Source organism: Gossypium hirsutum, chromosome A04 (assembly GCF_007990345.1).
Source record: "Gossypium hirsutum isolate 1008001.06 chromosome A04, Gossypium_hirsutum_v2.1, whole genome shotgun sequence".
NCBI classification, from domain to species: domain Eukaryota; kingdom Viridiplantae; phylum Streptophyta; class Magnoliopsida; order Malvales; family Malvaceae; genus Gossypium; species Gossypium hirsutum.
The window spans coordinates 22,941,298-22,958,303 of record NC_053427.1 but is presented as its reverse complement, the minus strand read 5'-3'; the positions used below and the strand labels follow the sequence as shown (position 1 = coordinate 22,958,303).

At 34.3% G+C, this 17,006-nt stretch overlaps 1 non-coding gene across 1 annotated transcript; it reads right to left on the bottom strand.

The window, feature by feature from the left end:
* Positions 1-6,781: 6,781 nt before the first annotated feature.
* On the bottom strand, positions 6,782-6,888 carry LOC121228422 (small nucleolar RNA R71). The gene has a single exon (XR_005925998.1). It is a non-coding gene; the product is annotated as a small nucleolar RNA R71 (small nucleolar RNA).
* Between the last annotated feature and the right edge of the window lie 10,118 nt (positions 6,889-17,006).

Sequence of the window (17,006 nt, the reverse complement as noted above, 5' to 3'; positions counted from 1 at the left end):
GCGTAAACTGTAAAACTTGAGTTCTATTAGTTAATGGTGTATATTAGCTATGGAATATTAAAGTGGAGGCCCTTATGTTGTAATTAGACCATTATAATGGTGGGTGGACAATTATGGGCATATTTTAAGTGATATTTAATGTTTTAAAACAAGGTTAATATAGTAATTTGTAAATAACTTAAGTTAAAATAATAAAAAACATGATGTCTTCATCTTCATTAAGCTATCACCACCAAAATTAAGGATTTAAAACACCATTTCAAAGCTTGGAACATTCATCCATGGTATATTGAGCATATCAAGAAAGGCGAAATACGGAATTAGATCAGGGAAAGAACAAAGTTATGGAAAAGTTGACTCGTTTTGCCAATTTAGCATCCGAGGTAAGTTCATATGTAATAAGCATTGTTATATTTATGATTTAAATGCTTTGATATTGCATAAACTGTGAATAAGAGACTTTGGACATGTTTGATAATGATTTGACAATGATTTGACGTTCGAAATCCCGATTGAACCTTAGGAATAGATTTGGATACTAGTGACATGTCATTGAAGGATTATTGTGATTATGTGATTTGGGTGCTAATCCTATACGTCCCACCGGTGGCTGAGTATACTGGCATGTGTTGCAGTTACTTGATAGCTTGTGTGAGTAGCACCATCTAGCTACGTCTTGACCCACAGCTTGTGTGAGCAGACCCATTAATAGCTCTAGTGTAAGCAGTATATATGATATGAGGTGGAGATAGCTTCGGCTATATATGTGGCGCTTCGAGTGCGAGTTTTCCATGTATCTGATAGTATTCCGAATGGTTCAACGGGTAAATGAAAGATGTGGATGTGTATGAGATTGATACGAGATGGTACAGGTATGTACATGAATCGTATAAGCTTAAATCGAAGAAGTTGCAAAGTTCATATATAAGATTATGATTGAAACTGTGAAAGGTTTGTTAGGTAAATGAACTATATGTCGTTATGTTCAATTTGATGATTTGTATATCTATGTTAAAATTAAGTTTGATTTATATGAGCTTACCAAGCTATATAGCTTACTTTATTAAATTTTTTATATTTTATAGTGACTTTAAAGCTAGCAGGACTCGGGGATCATCGAAGACATCGTCACATTATGCAACTATCATTTTGGTACTTTTGAGCTTATGTTTTAAGTATATGGCATGTATAGGGACTTTGGTCATTTTGGTTATGTGTTGGTAATGAATTTAGCCATTTGAATTGGCTTGTAAACGTATATGTTTTGGTTTGTATATATAGCCATGAATGATGGCTCATTCTTTGTTATTTTGGTATGCTTGAATCATGTATATATATATGTGAGTTTATGTCTTGTGAAATGTGTTGAATGATGGTTGTATGATGCTTAAATAGTAATAGGCTATAAAGTATCAAATGATTGATTTGTGGATATTGGTTTTGTAACATCCCGAATTAGGGCCTAGTCAAAATAGTAGTTTTGAGACCACAAATCCGAGATAGAAATAATTAGTTTATGGATGTTATGAGGTCCATGATATATATGCATGCCTGTGTGAAAATATTGATGAGAAATTTTACCGATAAGGTGTCTAATTGAGTTATTAGGACTAAATTGCAATAAGTGAAAAACATGGGTCTTACTTGATTTAAGGTCTTAATTGTGATGAGATTTGAAATTTGAAGTCCTTATTTGGAAATTAGGCCATTATATGTCATTATGGACAAAAATGGACATAGGAGGGATAAAATATCAACGTTATAATAGAAGGGCATTTTGGTCCATTGGTTAATAAAAGAACTAAAAGGGAAAAATAGTCAAAATTTGTGTCCATCTTCATCCTTCTTGGCCGAATTTCACAAGAAGCCATAGCTAGGGTTTCTTTCATCTTTCAAGCTCAAAATCAAGAAGGACGAGGGATAGACCTTGACCGAGGAAAAGGCTAGGTTGTGGACTAAATCGCAAATTGTCATATTTTGCACCGAGCATCGCCAAGCTAGCTCGAGGATCATGGAAGTTGGAGCTCGAGTCATACTATCAACAAATCTTTTGGGGTATATTTGGTTAAATGCTTTTAAGTATGGCATGTATAGGGGAATTTGCATTTTTTTATATGTGTCATATTTGTTAGCCAAGGTGATGGCTCCTTTTGGTATATTACTCCAATTTGTATATGGTCATGAAATATGGTTCATATTGATTATTGGGTTGTAATCCCTAAATAATGTTATATGCATGAGGTGTGTTATTACTTTTGTGGTGTGTTCTAGATGGTCGATAAAATGTGAAATTCATGCTTAAAGGATAAATGATACTAATTGGCATAGTCATAATATGAACAAAGGTAAAGAAATGAAATGATTGAACTTGTCAAGTGGGGAGTGTTAAACATGAATTCTTTGATATGTGAATGTCATGCATGACGTAAAGTTTTGGAGGTCTAAGTAACCCAACCATTGCCTAATCTATCACCATTGACCTGTGAATGTGTTTATGTTGTTATAGGTGAGAAGAGGACTTGGTAAATAGCCTCAAAATTGTCCACACGGGTAGACATACGGGCGTGTTTCTGGACCGTGTATGACGCACGGTCAGCCTCATGAGTATGTTGTCCAATCGTGTGTCCCCTGTACCTTAACTTTTCAGGTCAGTATGCATGGTAATAAACACATAGGAAAAGACACGACCATAGGACATGGGCGTGTGCCCAAGCCGTGTGAAGTCTGCACCTTAAATGTGAAAATAAAATTGCCCACACGGCCTAGCATACGGGCATGTGAGTTGGCCGTGTGACCCTTAATTGATGCTGGCGTCATAAACAGAGAGTTACACGGCCTAGGGACACGGGCGTGTCCTTGTATCCATACGGGTGTGTGACCCTATTTTATAAAAACTTTTCTAAAGTTCATGGTTTAGTCTCGAATCGCTCTCGATGTATGTCTTGGGTCTCGTAGGCCCATTTAAGGGATTATATGCATGTTTTTGAATAAATTTTAAATTTGAACGAAATTTAATGGCTCGAATTTACAAAGTAGTGTATGTTCAAGTCGGGTAATACCTCATATCCTATCCCGGCGTCAGACATAGGTAAGGGGTGTTACATTTAGTGGTATCAGTGTTACGGTTTAGTCGATTCTAGGACTACGTAGCGAGTGCGGAAGTCTAGCTATACATGCCATATGTGTATTATGGTCTGACAACTCCTGACAATTGAATTTATGTTTTATATAGTAAATGGATCCTGAACAAGTAGTTGTTGACGATGTAGAAAGTATGCACCTGTTCCCACGGAAGGAGCAGTGCCAGCTGATAGTAGACCCGAGACGATTAGTAGAAGAGAAAGAGGCAGAGAAGCCTTTCTCCACATGATTATTTTTCTGTACTGTACTGTCACTGAGATGGGCTCTGGCCCAAAATGATACTGATACTATAATGGGCTAAGGCCCTAACTGATACTGAACCGTCACTGGGTTGGGCTTAGGCCCAGACTTTGATTACTCACTGTTTGGTTTTGATTTGGGGTTACACATTGAGTGCTTCGTAGCTCACCCATCTGTTTATCTGTACAGGTAATCCCCAGTCTTAGGCGGATCGGTGTTGCGAGGGACTCTGAGGTGGCTACACAACTGCATGTATTTCCGTATTTGATTTTTAAAATATAAGTAATTTTATTTTGGGTATTTTTTGTAATAAGGCCTCTTTGGATTTTATTTTTAATTTGGGATTTTAATTTACTTTGGTTATAACTGCTAGTATTGGAACTCAAGTTTTAAAAAGAAACAACGTTTTTACAAAGTAAACGCAAGAACGCAATCGATTTAGAAAGCTTTCGCTATAAAGTGATATCTTGACATTCAAAAAGATTTTAAAGTAAATACCTTTTGATTGGGACGGAAGTTTAAAATGAATGAAACATTTTAAAATCATCAATAAGATCACACAATGAAGTTAAATTTGGAAAAGGTTTTTCAACGATATCACACTTTGCGAAAAAAACACTTCAGTGTGACATCGCCAGGTTTGGCCATAACGTCCAGGTCGGATTTGGAGTGTTACATATAGCTTCGACAAGCTTCCAACTCAAACGAGCTTCTAATACCCTACAAGACATGGAAAATAACACAGAGTAAGCATATAAGCTTAGTAAGTTTGTACAACATAAAACATAACTTACTATTTCAATGCATAATAGGTAAGATAACATGGCATAATCCAACTACACTTGGCCAAAGCCTAAACATGTACACCAAACATGTTAGCCATTTGATCATATAACATAGGCTGTGTAATCAAGAAGGAACAAAACATATAATTATATCTCATATACATTTATCATCCATTTCAATTCTCAATATGCCATACTGTACTAATTTAATGTAATTCATATATGTCCTTGTATTAGTTCATATCGAACTCTCATCATGTTGTATCAGAGTAGTGCCCGTTGAACCATTTAGAATATTGTGGGATACTCAGGATAGCTCACACATAGTGTGCTAAATCATATAACTGTAATCTGTCAAATCCTGTACATGTATGCTTACATGAGCTGTGAATCAGAATGCTCACACGAGCTATGAAAATGGGCCTGCTCACATGAGCTGTGGGTCAGAACATAGCTACAGGATGCTGTTCACAGGAGCTATGGAGTATCTGCAACACATGCTGCACCTCATCCATCAATAGGACGTTTAGGACCAGCACCCGAATCATGTAAACCCTAATGAAATGTCATTTGTATCCTACAAATTCCTAAGGTTCAAACAGGGCTCGGTAATTTTCGTACGTCATTGGATATGCAATCGTATATACATATGGTAATTCTTAATTCATACATAATTCATAATTCATACATAATTCAATGTAAAACATATAAACACAATTTAGTCATACGAACTTACCTCGACGAGTATACGTAGATACGGATTTGATTAATCCAAGACTTTCTCTTTGCCCTGATCTAAAGCCGTACGAGGTCTGTCTTGATCTATACGGATAAATTTAGCTTAATTTGATATGTATTTTATTCAATTTAACCCAAAATCATATTTTGGAAAAATTACCATTTTTCCCCTATACTTTTAATTTCTTTTCAATTTAGTCCCTAGCTCATAAAAATGGAAATTTATGAAATTTCACCACAACCCATTATAGTCGAATATCAATTAGGTCCCTAGAAAGCCCTATATAACATTTATTTCACAATTTCACCATGTAAAATTTTCTATTTTTCAATTTAATCCCTAGCTGACATTTTCACAAAAAATCACTTAACAAAAGTTTTTTATCTAACAACTATCCATTTTCTTTCATAACTCATCAAAACTCTTGCATACTCAACAATGGAAAAACTGTAATAGTTTAACAGTTTCACAAATTAATCCTCAAGCCAGCTAAATTAAGCTACAACTATCCCGAAAACATAAAAATTATTAAAAACGTATAAAAAATCACTTACATATAAACAAAAGAACTTTGGCTGAACCCTAGGAATGGCTTCCTTAGCAAAATCAGTTGAAGATGAAAATAAAAAATGAAAGCTTTTTCATTTTGTTTTATTTAATGTTAACTTTATTTACTAATTACTTAATTAACCTTAAAAATTAATCAAAAATTCAATAATGCCAAACCATGCTCATCCACTAACACATTTTTGGTCTAATTACCATATAAGGACTCAAAATTTAAAGTTCTATAGCTATTTAATACCTTTAGCTATTGGAACTCAACTTTTGCACTTTACGCGATTTAGTCCTTTTAATCAAATTGAGCATATAAACAGTAAACAAAATTCTTATACGGTATTACTACCATACTGTAGGCAATAAAATAATAATAAAATAAATTTTCTAACTTCAGATTTGTGGTCCCAAAACCACTGTTTTGATTTAACTAAAAACGGGTTGTTACACATGAGTAGAGATATTTCTACACCTGAAGAGTATTCTTTTTATCTAGAAATTGAAAGAATCTTGAGAAGAAGGAGAAAAGAATTGTGAGAAATGGAAAGAATTAGAAATGATCAGGTTAGAGAAGAGCCATTACATTAGAATGGAAGGGATGATGAGATTCCTCCAATAATAGATGATAGAGACAAACCCATTAGAGAACATATACTGTCGATCTTGGATGATCTTAATCTAGGAATTATCAGGATTCATATTCCAGCTTAATATTTCGAGTTAAAGTCAGTGATGTTTCAAATGTTTCAAACTATAGGGCAGTTTAGTGGATTGCCTACTAAAGATCCACGGTTGCACTTAAGACTCTATTTGAAAGTCTGCGATTCATTCAGGCAGTTGGGCCTGTACCCGAAACCGACATAGGTGGGTAGGTAGAGAATACCTAGGGGCGCGAGACAACTCTCTCTAAGGAAATCGGCAAAATAGTCCCATAACTTCGGGAGAACTAAATGACCGCTCAGTGATAAAGGAGGTAGGGGTGCAGAGATAGTCAGGAGGTTTGCCTAGAAGCAGCCACCCTTGAAAGAGTGCGTAATAGCTCACTAATCGAGCGCTCTTGCGCAGAAGATGAATGGGGCTAAGCGATCTGCCGAAGCTGTAGGATGTAAAAATGCATCGGTAGGGGAGCGTTCCGCCTTAGGGGGAAGCACCCCCATAAGCGGGAGTAGGCGATGACTTAAGACTGAATTTATTCCCTTATTCATTGCGAGATCGTGCCAGAGCATGGTTAAATACATTGCCAGTAGTTACGGTGTCGTCTTGAAATGAACTATGTTAAAGGTTTCTATTAAGATATAATCCTCCAAACATGAATGACAAATTGAGGAACGATATTACGTCCTTTCAATAGTCTGAGGATGAAACATTATATGAAGCATAAGAGTGATTCAAGGAGTTAATTAGAAAATGTCCAATGCATAGTTTTCAACATTGAATGCAAATGAAAATGTTCTACGATGGATTGAATGCACATACAAGGATGTGGTTTATGCATTTGCCAATGGGACTTTGCTTGATAAATCGTATAATGAGGCATATGAAATTTTAGAGAGGATAGCAAACAATGATTATCAATACCCCACTACAAGAGTAGGGATTCACAGAAGTATTGCTAGAGCAATGGAACTTGATGTGATTACTTCACTAGTAGCTCAGGTTTTACCTTTAACGAATATGGTTAAAACACTGAAAAGACTAGCTGCAGTACAAGAAATGAAAGTAGCTGAGTTAGCATGTGTTTATTGTGAAGAAGATCATGTTTTTGATGAATGCCAATCGAACCCAACCTCAGTTTATTATATGGGAAATTTTAATCGAATAACAATCACCCATATTCCAACACATAAAATCCAAGGTGGAAGCAACATCCCAATTTTAGTTGGAGTAATCAAGGGGTGGGAAATTCCAGCAATGCTATTTGACAGAATGTTGTGAGTGCACCACCTGGATTGAATCAGTCCATACCACGACAAAGTGCCCAGCTAAATTCAGCTTCGAGTTTTTCATCTATGGAAGGTCTATTAAAGGGATACATGACCAAGAACAATGCTATCATTCAAAGAGAAGCTACACCTTTAAGAGCTTTAGAAAATCAAGTGGGACAAATTTCCAAAGCATTAAGCTCAAGATCGCAAGGAGCACTGCCAAGTGATACCAAAATTCATGATCTCAAGGGAAGGGATAGTGTAAAGCCATTACACTCAGAAGTGGCATGCAACTACCAGGAATTGTTAATGACACCACTATTGAATAAGGTAGTTTGGATTTCAAAAATAAGAAGAATTCTGAACCAATAGTGAAGTAGGTTACAAAAAAAAAAGAGTAACCAGAAAAATGTTGAAGCAGATTCATCTTGTATTGCCAATAAAAATGCCACGACAAAACAACCTCAACAAATAGAAGGAAGGCCACTGCCACCTTTTCTTCAGCATTTCTAAAAATCTAAACATAATTTTCAATTCAAGAAATTCCTAGATGTCTTGAAGCAATTACATATCAACATACAGTTGGTGGATGCATTGGAACAAATTCACAACTATGTGAAATTCATGAAAGATATCTTATCAAAGAAGAGAAGGTTAAGGGAGTTTGAAACTATCTCTCTCATTGAAGGGGCACAACAATGCTGAGAAACAAATTGCCACCAAAACTGAAGGATCTAGGGAGTTTTACTATACCTTTCTCTATTGGAAATCATTATGTAGGCAAAGCATTAAGCGATTTAGGTGCAAGTACAAGTCTAATACCTATGTCTATTTTCAGGAAGCTAGGAATAGGGAAGTTGAGACCTACAACTGTCACATTGTAATTAGTTGATCATTCATATGCACATCTAGAAGGTAAAATTGAAGATTTGTTGGTAAGAGTTGACAAATATATTTTTCTAGCAGATTTTATTATTCTGGAATGTGAGGCTGATAAAGAGGTACCAATCGTACTTGGGAGACCTTTTCTAGCAATTGGTATAACATTAATGGCATAATTTCAAAAAAAAGCCCTCAATCTTTGGTGGCATTTGGATATATGCCCCTAACCTTTTTATTTTCTGAAATCGACCCTTCACGTAAAGGATTTTTTAGATATCAACCCAGTTGAAACAGTAACTGTTAGTTGACCGTTAGTCAATAGCAGGTTAAAAAAATTTGTCCTACGTGGCGTTCCAGTTGACTTATGACGTGGAAGACATTAATATGACTATTAATAGGTTTTAAATTCATCAATCTCCATCTCATCCATTAAAATTGCTCCATCGTCTTCATCTCATTTGCAGAAACATAATTTTAAAGTTTGAGATCAATACTATCTAGAAAACCCAACAAACAATGGTTTTCACTTGCTATATTGTGGGTTGCATCGAGTGTATTTTAGATGTCTCTTTGTTGGTGATTTATTATTATACTTGAAAAAAAATAGATCTCAAATCAGAAAACCCTTTTGAACAAGCCCAGAAAAAAGTGGTTGGTAAGGTAAAATTAGTAATGGGTTTACTAATATCATCTGCAAATCTAAAGTAAAGCCAGCCCCAAGGTCGTTATTCTTGTCTTCATCTCTAACCAGTGTAAGAAAACAAGAAAAAATAAAAGTATGATTGTGGGTACTGATGGATGAAAAGAAAATTTTATGAGAGATGGAGAAGTGAGAATGGCCTTTGGAAGGGGAAATCAAAGAGCTAGGGTACAAGAAGGGGATAGAAACCCAAAAAATTCTTTGATTTTCTGGGTTTTTCTTTCACTCATTTTTTCCTTGAAACTCAAAAGGAAAAGATCAAATTTCAGAGATGGAATGATGGACGTCATTGAACGCTTCTTGGTCAGAGAAGATGCCGGTGAGCAATAGCATCAATAATGGGAAAAGGTGACTAAGGCTTTTTTGCTTTAGAGAAGAAGATTGAAGAGGATAAAGATATTTGCCTATTTCATTGCCTTTGCAAGGGGAAATCAAAGAGCTAGGGTAGAAGAAGAGGATAGAAACCCAAAAAATTCTTTAATATTTTTGGGTTTTTCTTTCACTTTTCTTTTTTTGTAACTCAAAAGGAAAAGATCAAATTTCGGAGATGGAAACATGGACGTCATTGAATGCTTCTTGGTCGAAGAAGATGCCGGTGAGCAATGGCATCAACAGTGGGAAAAGGCAACTAGGGCTTTTTTTGTTTTAGAGAAGATGATTGAAGAGGATGAAGATATTTGTCAATTTCTTTAGTAATTATTAATTTTTTTATATTTTAAGTAACAATAAATATGGGGTAAATTAGCTTATTTGTTTTAATGTCTGCCACATCATCAATCAACTGGAACACTACGTAGGTCAATTTTTTCGACCGTCTGTTGACTAACGGTCAGCTGATGGTTACCGTTTCACCTAGGTTGATATTTGAAAAATTTGTTACGTGAAGGGTCAATTTTAGAAAATAAAAAGGTTAGGGGCATATATCCAAATGCCCCCAAAGGTTGAAGGCTTTTTTTGCAATTATGCCAACATTAATTGATGTACAAAAAGGTAAATTAAAAATGAGAGTTAATGATCAGCAGATAACCTTTAATGTTTTCGATACAATGAAGTGTCCAGATACAGATGAAGAATGTCACACTGTTGAGATTGTTGACACAATAGTTCAAGAAGAATTTGCAGAATTTTATAACAATAATTCTAATGATGATGTAGACCCACTTGAGTTAATTGAAGCAGAAATGATTGAAGAATTTGTTAAACTAATGAAAGCTAAGAAAATTGAGAATGGATTAAGGAGAAGTTTCAAATCATTAAATTTATAGATCTTGTAACGCCCCGTACCCGAGACCGTTACCGGAGTCGAACACGGGGTGTTAACGGACTTAATTCATTTGCTTACACAGTTCATTTTTAAAATTTCCAGACAAGCTAGCTAACTGCATCACAGTCACTTTTAAAATCATATCTCGAGTTCCAAAACTCGAAAACCGATTCCGTAAATTTTTCCTAAAACTAGAATCATATATCTATCTACAAATTTTTTTCTAGAATTTTTGGTCGGGCCAATTAGTACAGTTTATTAGTTAAAGTCTCCCCTGTTTCAGGGTTCGACTACTCTGACCTTCATGCATTATGACTTAGATATCTCCCTGTACAGGGCTTCAATGCTTATTTCATTTGTTTCTAATGAAACTAGACTCAAAAAGGAATCTTTACATATAAGGCATGACTTCTAATTATCTCTGGTTAATGTATAGTGAATTTCCAAAGTCAGAATAGGGAATCCAGAAATTGCTCTGGCCCTGTTTCACGAAAACTTAAACATCTCATAAAATACGGCTCATATGGTCATTCCGTTTCTTTCATATGAAAATAGACTCATCAAGATTCGATTACATAATTTATTCATTATTTAATTACATTTCTACTATTTTTAGTGATTTTTCAAACTCACATCACTGCTGCTATCAGCATCTCGTTTAAGGTAAATTTCACCATTTCATAGTTTTCCATGAGTCAACTAGCCATTCGTCATACATAGCACCAAAATGATTGTGATTAACCATTCCAATGGCTAATCATTACCAAGCATTTCCATACCACTCAATGAATAATATACAAATTGATTATAATGCTATGCTCAAAATATGTATAAGCCATTTTCGCATGGCTATCCGAATATATACATTACCAAAAGGTACTTGATTAACAACAAAGGTCAGTCTTATACATGCCATTATCAAAGTTCAACTAAAAGAGTACCAAAAGGGCTTTGATAGTGTGGACGACTTCGACTTTGACACTCCTGAGTCCGATAGCTGACGAACAAAATCTATAAAACAGAGAATCAAAGCAACGGAATAAGCATTTTAATGCTTAGTAAGTTTAAGTAATGAAATTATTTACGACTAAAGTATAGCGTTCATATGACTAAATGAATAATTGCATATACGCATATTCCCAAAATCACACTTACTTCACGCTTCAACCAGTATATTCATACACAAGGGATCAAACCTAACTAAGGCCGGAAGTTTGTTAATCAATTGAGCGAATACTATTTAAAAGAAAATCAACTTTCCGATGCATATACGAAACATACCTTATTGTTTGGGTTTTATGAGCGTATTAATTGAAATTATTACAGCAAGATCGCTCATTTCCAAACCCAAGTACCTTCGGGATTTAACCGGATATAGCAAATCGCACAAATGCCTTCGGGACTTAGCCCGGATATAGTAACTCGCACAAATGCCTTCGGGACTTAGCCCGGATATAGTCACTAGCACAAAGTGCCTTCGAGTCTTAGCCCGGATATCATCCGAATAATCATGCACATATGTCAATAAATCATAACACATCTATTTTTCATTTTCGTTACTAGAACTCAAACACAAGACACTTATCAACCATTACCATTTTCGGCTCAATAGCCACATACAAAGAGCATGATCTCTTTACACATTCGGCTACTAGTCATAGTATAAACTAATTACCTCGATATATAATTCAAGTAGAATCATTATATCGTCGTTTATTTGTTATGATTATATGTCATGGCTTAATCAAATCATAAACTAAGTTCCATTACTCAAAGACTTACCTCGAATGTTGTCGAATGACTTCAACGGCTATTCGATTACTTTTTCCTTTCCTTTATCGGACTTAGTTCCCCTTTACTCTTGAGCTTAATAAAACAAATGAATTTATTCAATTACTTATCCAACTTTACTATATACAAATATCTATTTATTAAGATTCATTTCAAACTAAATATTAGGCAACCGATCATATATTCTCCCCATAGTGATATTCAAACATTGTAGCCAAAGAATCACAATTATCGAATGTTTAACTATGATCGGACATATGATATTGCCCGTATGTCTTAAGCTAATTACTGAACCTATTGCCTCAATTCAGGTACATATCGAATATAGTAATCCTTACTTGAACTATTAGCCAACCTTATCAAATGAACAATTATACTTAAAATACCATATATATGTATATCTACATAAGTGCATAGATACTATGTTACCAACAATTATTTCCTTGCTTAGTAGCCGAACCAATATACAAATTAATTCATACAGTCAAACGAATCAATAATAGACTACCCTTAATCATATCTACCCGTCACGTTTACTCTACTTAAACCGAATGAACTTGCACATAAAGTCCTTGGCCGAACCTCTCTAAACACAAGTCAACCAAAATCTTAATATTTATCTTGTGTATAACCTTATTTACCTTCCAATAATCATAACAATATCAAACTCTTAATATTTATGTACAAAGCCAAATCTTAATATGATCCAACCTCCAACTCATTCATTTCAATCACTCACACGACATTTGTTCAATTCATTAGACAAATCTATGTTTGGCCATTGTACTCATGAGCATTAAAATTTATAATTTGACTAACTTAAACCCTTCTCTTCAACAATTCTTCATAAACCATAAAGACTATAACCCAATCTCATCCTTTAATAACTAAAACCGAATGCTCAAACCATCACCAAGATTTCAAAATTTTGACATGGGTTATGTAAGAAATTAGCTAATTAACTAGAAACAAGCTTAAAATTTAAAAAAAAATCTCACACAATTTACTAACCTCCCTTAGGCTTAAAGTGAACGAAACCTTCTCTTCTTCCTCCCTCAAGTCACGGCAATGGAGGAGCAAGGATGAAACAACTTTGGTTTCTCCTCCCACTCACCTCATGTTTTATTATTCTTAATTCATTATTTTATTTTGCAAACTAAAAATGTTAATAGAAAAATACATATTATCAATAATAGCCCATACCATGGCCGGCCACTACTTATCATAAATGGAAATTTGACATGCAAATCCATCATTTTTTACAACATGCATTAATAGATCCTTATAGATTAACCTATCACATTTCAAAAGTGTCACACATAAGTCCTATTAGCTAAATTCACATGCAATCGACTAAATCGAAGCTTAAAACTTTCACACATTCATATTCACATATTTTAGACAATAAATATCATATTCAAATACTTCGGTGACTCAGTTTAGCGGTCCCGAAACCACTTTCCGACTAGGGTCAATTTAGGGCTGTCACAGATCTGTTTTTTAAACCTTCTCGACCATCCATAGAAGGTCATCCTATGTTGGAATTGAAGCCGTTTCTAGTACATCTAAAGTATGTTTACTTGGGAAGATAATAACACACTGCTGGTAGTTATCTCTACGGCATTGACATTAGATCAAAAGGCTCAATTGTTGAAAGTTTTAAAGAAATCTAAGGAAGCATTGGGGTGGACGATTGTGGATATCAAAGGAATTAGTCTAGCAACCTGCATGCATAAGACATTACTAGAGGATTGCCATGGTAAACCTATCGAGCAAAAGAGAAGACTACATCCCATTATGAAGGAAGTTGTCAAAAAGGAGATTATCAAATGGCTAAATGCTAGAATTATATACCCAATTTCTGATAGTTCTTGAGTGAGCCCTGTTCAATGGGTACCTAAAAAAAGGGGTGTCATTGTGGTAAGTAATGATAATAACAAACTCATTCCTACGTACTTTCATGGGATGGAAGGTTTGTATGGACTATCGAAGACTCAACAAAGCAACAAGGAAGGACCATTTTCCTCTACAATTTATCGACCAAATGTTAGATATATTAGTGGGGAAAGCCTTTTATTTTTTCTAGATGGTTATTTGGGGTACAACCAGATTACCATAGCTCCTACTGATCAAGATAAAACCACATTCACATGTCCTTATGGAACTTTTGCATTCCGATGAATGCCGTTTAGATTATGCAATACCCCTGCAACATTTCAACATTGCATGATGTCAATATTTTTAGACATGGTGGCAAAATATTTATAAGTTTTTATGGACGACCTCTCGATGTTTGGGGATACTTTTGAATACTGTTTAAAAAATCTGGAGTTAGTTCTTTGTTGGTGTGAAGAAACCAAACTTGTTCTCAATTGGGAGAGATGCCACGTCATGGTCTGTGAAGGCATTTTTCTAGGACATAAAATTTCGTAGCAAAGGATTACCATCGACAAAGCAAAAATTGAGGTTATTGAGAAATTGTCACCACCCTCCACTGTTAAAGGTATTCATAGTTTTCTTGGCCATTCAGGATTCTATTGACGATTTATCAAAGATTTTTCAAAAATATCCAAAGCTTTGTGTACATTGTTAGAACATAACAGATCTCTCAATTTTGATGAGTCGTTCTTACAAGCATTCGAGGAATTGAAAAAATGACTAGTCACAACACCAATAGTCATAGTACCAAATTGGACTTTACCTTTCGAACTTATTTATGATGCTAGTGATTTTGCCATAAGGGCAATACTTGGGCAAAGAAAGGGCAAGGTATTTCCTGCTATCTACTATGCAATCTGTACGTTGATAGATTCATGCCTAAATTATACCACCACTAAGAAGGAGTTGTTAGCTGTGGTATTCGCCTTTGACAAATTCAAAGCTTATTTAGTAGGCACCAAATTACGGTTTATACGGGCCATTTTGCTATTAAGTACTTGGTAACCAAGAAAGATGTTAAGCCTAGGTTAATTCGATGGATATTACTATTGCAAGAATTTGATCTGGAAATTAGAGATAGGAAAGGCATAGAAAATCAATTGGTTGATCACTTGTCTCAAATTGAAGTAGGAAATGAAGACAGTAATATCCAACATATTCAAGATGATTTCCTAGATGAGCAACTGTTAGTTGCCATGGCATTATCGAGGTATGCCAATATCGTAATTTTTTTGCTTAGTGGATTGCTTCCACCTGAGCTCACCAATCAAAGATGAAGGAAACTTATCCATGATGCTAAGGAGTATTGTTGGGATGATCCGTTTTTATTCAAACATTGTGCAAACTAGATAATTCGGAGATGTGTTTCGGATGACGAGAATTAAAGTCTTTTATGTCATTGTCATTTAGTACCGTGTGGACGACACTATGGGGGCATGAGAACTACTGAAAAAGTTCTCCAATCTGATTTTTATTGGCCAAACATATTTAAAGATGCTTATGAAAATTTTCAAGCTTGCGATCGCTGTCAAAGAACTGGAAATCTATCGATGAGGTATGAAATGCCCTTGCAGACTATTTTAGAAGTGGATCTATTTGATGTATGGGGAATTGATTTTATGGGTCCATTTCCACCTTCTTAGGGCAATGTCTACATACTTATAGCTATTGATTATGTTTTCAAGGGGGTTATGTAACACTCCTAACCCGTATCCGTCGCCGGAATGGGATTATGAGGCATTATCGATCATAAAACAATTTAGAACAAACTTTCATTACAAGTTAGTCATATAATATATATTTTAGAACAACCAAACTAACACGTTTCGTTATTCCATATATCTTGTTAACACAATATAAACATATAACCATAAATATCAAATGCTTAAAATATAGCCACTATATTTCGTTTCATAAGTACATTACCAAACATTTCACACATATATATGTCTAAGTATATTCATATATACATATCAATATAACCAAACCAATAAATTACTCACGAACCAATCAAACATCATCATATTATTTTGACCCAACCGAACATATATGCATCATAAATATATAGCTTATTTTACTTTTTTTTTGCCAATATAAAATGCACTATTCATTTGGTCATTTATTTCAATGTATTACTCGAATATAAACTTACCTAATAATCGTACTATATTCGAGATTACATCTACTTCATTTAACCTTATCATTTCATTTATATATATCCTATCACGAAAATAAAATTAATTAACACATAAATTAACCATAATTTACCCCTCAAATTTAAATCATTACGAATATACGTTCTCAATTACATATATGCATATTTCATATCAACCAATCTCAATAAATAATTCATAATACATCAAATTATTGAATGACATAATCGAATTTACATTATAAGTAATATTACTACTTTGTCGACTTATGAACAACAATATTAAATTCATATACTCTATATCTTGAGCTCATGTACTTAAATTATTGTAATGCAAGTCATATCTTTCCAATATATTAAAATAAAACCACTACCAAATTATTTATATCTCTAAACAACCATCATTCAACCCACTTCCAAAACACATGACCAATCATCTATATATATATACAATGCCGAACTACTAATAAAAAATATTCCTTAACTAATTTCGACATTTATTCAAATATACTTTTAACTAAATTTTTAAACCATTACTAACACATAAGAAACATAATCAAATCACTTTAACTAAAGGTAGTATAACAAACATAATTCATACTATTATAAACATATCATAGCCGAATCACTTATACCACGTCCAAAATCATAAATTAACCTCAATGCACAAAACACATATCACATATACTATTCATCCACTAAACTTATTATTTCCCGAATATAATCATTAGTTCACTTAACGAATAATCACATAACCATTACAACATGTTACTAATATAATTATGAAATCAATTCAATTCATCCTAATTTATATGTTATACATATCAATACTTGACTAAATCATATAACCAAAACACCATTCAAACATGTCATAGATTATACTTGCCATAA